The following is a 5,276-nucleotide window of genomic DNA, read 5'->3' as shown; positions in this document are numbered from 1 at the left end:
ATGTCATACGATAGACAGGTTTGTCTCTTTTTCTATTCCAACTACTAGTACTTTCACAAAGGCAGTTATTTTTTTTTATCTAAAAGCTTTTCTCAGGTCCCTGAAGGACACTCGTGCACTCCACGCCCATAGTCGCAATGTAATACGCTTTGGCACGCACAGATGGCTCTGCTGCTTTCGCATATCTGCAGTGGCGTAGCTCGCTCTGTGCTTTCTGCGTTGCTAGCCAACGCCCACCCCGTCCTGAGGTGTTTTTAAACGGACGAAATTGTTCAGCAACGTATGGCCGCAAGATTTTCTGCAATAAACGGCAATATTTCGGGATGACTGGCAGTATTGCTAATTGAACAAGTTGTTGCAAGTAGTCCGACGTATGTTATCATGATTGTCCCCATAAAAATATGTTTTGACAGTTTGCTCTACTTTTTTACCTCACTGTAATTAGCCTTCTGCACTTAACACTCCCATCACTACACAGGACATCAGCCTCACACTCCGCACTAAACGCAACACTGCTCCCGGCCACGACTGCGTTACCTACCGCCACCTCAAACACTGCCCTCCCTCCTTCCTTTCCCTCCTTGCCACCCTCTACAATGTCATCCTTGCCACTGGCTTCTATCCCGACCTGTGGAAAACCTCCCGTATCCTGATGTTCTCCAAACCCAATAAGCCTCCATCTGATGCCTCTTCCTATCGTCCTATCTGTCTCACATCGGTGTTCAGCAAGCTCTTGGAATCCATCCTTTCCCGGCGCATCCATCTCCACCTCCACCAAAACCACCTCCTCCCAAACACCCAATGTGGCTTTCGACCTTCCTTCTCTGCTGATGACCAACTCCTCCGCCTCACTCATCTCCTCTCCCTCCAGCTTAACTCCCGTCGCTCCGCCATTTTTGTCTCACTTGACCTCGAAAAGGCCTACGACCGTGTCTGGCATCCCGGTCTCCTGTTTAAACTCCAAACCTACACCCTTCCTATCAACTACATCCGTCTGGTGGCCTCCTTCCTCTCCCACCGCCCTTCCTATGTTACCATCCATCATGCCACTTCCCACACCTTCTACCCCTCTGCCGGTGTGCCCCAGGGCTCTGTCCTCTCCCCTCTCCTCTACCTCCTGTACACGGAAGATATGCCCCAACCCCCCCCCCCCTCCAGTACACCTCTTGCAATATGCTGATGACACCGCATTCCTCGCCCTCGCTCCTACCCTCCAACGGTCCCAACGCCTTCTCCAGAATCACCTTGACCTATTTGCTGCATGGTGTAACCAATGGCTCCTGAAACTCAATCCTTCCAAGACCCAGGCAATCATCGTAGGTCGTACCACTCGCTCCTTCCGGCTCCTGGATTTCTCCCTTACTGTCTGCGCACGTCCTGTCCGCCTCACCTACCTTGGCCTCACCATTGACCGTCACCTCACCTGGATACCTCATCTCCGCTCCATCCAATCCAAAGCCCACAACCGCCTCCGACTCCTCAAACTCCTCTCTGGCCGGACATGGGGGTTGCACCCCTCTACCATCCTCCACACCTACAAATCCTTCATCCGTCCCATCCTCTGTTATGCCAGTCCTGCCTGGATATCTGCCCCCCCCCCCCCCCAAATTCTATCAGTCCCTCCAGATCCTTGAGCGTCATGCACTCCGCCTCGCCTTCCGTATCCGCCTCCCGTCCCCAACGCGGTCCTCTATGATCTCATTCCTTTCCCCCATCTGCTCCTATTCCTCGAACATATCCGCATCCTCTACACCTCCCGCCGTCTCGAACCCCCTCATCCCCTGGTTGCTCCTCTCCTCTCCCATCCCCGCCCCCTGCCACGTCTTCACTGTTGTGTCCCCCCTACCCTCCATCTCTCCACCCTCCATCTCCTTTCCCAAGGTGGCTTCCGTCAACTCCCCCTCCCGGATGATGCCCTCTCTCCCTCCATTTATCCTTCCTATCAACTCTGATCCTCAATCCCCCTCCTTTCCTCTGTCCTTTCCCTGGGCTCCCTCTTCCCCCCTCCCTTCCGTCCTGTTTTCTCCCCACTCAACCTCTCCCTACCTCCCTTCTCCCCCCCAGTCCTTTTGTATTCCCCTCCTCTGCCTACCCCACTCCCTGTCGCGTCTGCCCCCCACCCCTCTTATGGGTCCTCATCCTCCTTCAGCTCCTTTCCCGGCTCCCCCCTTCGCTTTTCCTCTCCTTTCCCCCCTTTTTTGTTTTCCCCTCTTCTGTCCAGTTTCCCCCCACCTGCTCTCGACTGTGGTGTCACATTTGCCCACTTTTTAGTGCAGTGTTCCAGTGACTATTCAGTGTTGTTTGTCTTTCTCGTGTTGCGAACAGAAACCATGCTGTCGCTAGGTGTGAATTTTATGTCCTTTGCGAACAGAATCCAGACTGTCGCCGTGTTTCTTTTAATTGTCTATTGTTTTCCCTGTCTGCTTCGTATGCATTTTTCTTAGCATCATCATCCCTCTGTTGTTGTTTTAAGTTCCACGATTTCTTTTCGCCTTGTTACTCTCTAAGTCTCCGATTTTATCGCCTGTTTTTTTATTATTTGTTCTCTTGATCTTTGTCACAAAATCTGTCGGCTGAAGAGCGGCATACTAAGCTGCTGCCAGCCCGCCCCCTTCGGGGGGAGTTGAAATTCAATAAATGGAAAAAAAAAATGTAATTAGCAGTAACAATTTTCATTTGCCTTTCCTTTAAAAGCAAATCACTAATGGTAATCAGCAGTTTTTATTCCAAACACGGACCATTATACTAAAGTGGTCTGAATATCAATAATCTGGAATTACTGCAACACAGTGATTTTTAGAAGCATTTCCGTCATGCGAAACATCTTTAACAAAACTTTCTACGTCACTACTACTACTACTACTACTACTACTACTACTGAGACTGTGGATTGTGTTAACACCTCGTCCAATTTTCGAAACATACCAAACACGTCAAAAAATACGTGATATTCTGTAGATCTTTCTCTAATAATAGACTTATTAAGCGAAGTAACTTATATCATAATACCTGCCAGCTGTTTCTGATTATCCATTCCAGTCCAGAACATTAGTAAATATCTCCCTCCTCCGGAAATGTGTACTATTGGTAAATTCAATCTGCTGAAAAGAATGGATATAAAAATATATAGCTGTTTGTAAACTGTTGCAGTTGGATATGAACTTCTCGAGAGAAGTATATAAAGCTCTGCTACTTAAAGATAAAATTCAGCTCCACATTAATGAAGGAAAACCAGTGTCCTTGATGCTGCGAACATTGGTGATAAACACGAGATTTACACCAATTTATCTGCGCAGCTCTCTACATCAAGAAACTAACAGAATTAGTCAGTGAAGGTAATAAGAACTAGAACATTCTCGTCATAAAAAATTAGTTGTAATTCGGTAAGAATATAAACTTAACTACCTTTACAGTTAAAGGGTATATTTTCGAGGACTTTATTGTAAAGTGAACTGTAGGTCCAAAAAACTGCATAAGCAGCTTCGGTACTTGGGCACATTATGAAGATTGTGTTTACCTACACAAGATTAAAAACTTAAATAATTATCAATTTTCAATTATGTGTGGAATGAATTAAACAGTTTTTTGCCCTACAAGACGAATGTAAGCTTTCGCTGTATGCCTCCAGGAAGCGCTATATCGGCACCAAGATACGCTGCCCACATACACAACTTACGCTGTGCCAAGAGAGCATAATTTCGTTCACTAAATGTTCACCTGGTCAATTTCATGACATAGAGTGTCCCGCCAGGCAACAGTCATTGCAGTACGATTTTATACGTTCTTCATCTATTAGTGCGATATCTTTATGCAGAAAGCGATCTCACTGACGAACTTGATACTATGATGTTCTGCCCCACTAATGCGCCGAAATATCCAGCAGTTCTCCAGTATATTTATGGAAGAGTGGTGGGCAGGAAATCGCGTATCTGTTAGAAATCACAGTGACTGAGAAGTCACAGATATCACAGTAACAACTTTACAGAATCTAACTGCGATTTCAGTCACAGTTAGCAGTCGTAAGTAGTAGTTCACACTGAAAGACGTGAGGCATCTATTGGTCGAATTTAGCACTGCTTTCTGCGATTTCAGTGACAAGTCGCAACTAGCAACTAAAAAGCGCAGTTAGCACTGCCATCTGTTGAGCAAAGTTCATACTACGCTACTCGCTACCGAGTCAAACTGCGATTTCTGTGACAAATCACAACTAAGAGTCGCAAGTAGCAACTAAAAAGCGCAGTTAACATACTTTTCCTAGTGTCATCTGTTGACCGACGTATGTACTTCGTTATGAGAGCCTTGTGCCTCACGAGATCGATGTGCTGTGTGTGCATATGAAGGGCTTATTTCAGTAGTGGTACAAGTCCATTTTTGTTAATTTTGAGATATAGAGTCGTAAAGTTAAATGAGTGCTGAAAAATCTGCAGTTGAGATACCAGAAATATTCAAGCATATGGCTTCTTGCTAGAGATGAACCTTTATTTATGTTTGTTTGGATTACTAATTTCACAAACATTATAGACAAAAGTGTAGGTAATGAACTTTTACCACTATTGAAATAAGCCCTTCATATTATATGACGACATGCACATTCAGCATCAGTTATGGTTGGTCAAATACTGCTGTGACTCTGAATGTATTATATTAATAAGAAGCAACATTGCCTTTTTCTCCTGAAAATATCAAGTAACATAACAAATGTGTTTGATTCTGAATCCAATATGACAGTTTTGGTTAATACTCCACATGCCTACAGGACTTTGCAATGTTAACACAGCAGAACTCAGACATCTGTATAAGTGTAGAGAAATGAAAACAGTCATATGAATGCCTCACTTTTGTTCCGACACAGTTCAAGACTCGGGAGAAAAGTTTTACACCTGGTGTTCTACATGGCAACTTCACACACAAGAACTTTTTGCCGACACTACTACCACCTACATAAGTAAGCTTTTCCTGTGTCACTTTCAAGTAATGCACTTGAGCTATTCCTGATTTAACTGGAAGATCTGTACTTCCCACTTTCATATCAACAGCCTCAAAATGCATATTGTAGACTTCGGGATATGTTACAGGTCAGTGTCACACCAAGATTGTGGAGAAAGGGGGGGGGGGGGCGGGCGGCATGTCACTCTCCAACAAGTGTTTACCAATAAATAAGTGGCGGAAAATTACGGGTATAGGACGGTTTAACATGTGGAAAATGAGATTTTTATTATTCACTCAATGTATTTAACATTTATTATTCCTTTAAAATCGCACAACAACTTCAATAA

Source organism: Schistocerca americana, chromosome 10, assembly GCF_021461395.2.
Source record: "Schistocerca americana isolate TAMUIC-IGC-003095 chromosome 10, iqSchAmer2.1, whole genome shotgun sequence".
NCBI lineage: Eukaryota > Metazoa > Arthropoda > Insecta > Orthoptera > Acrididae > Schistocerca > Schistocerca americana.
This window is presented reverse-complemented; position numbering follows the sequence as displayed.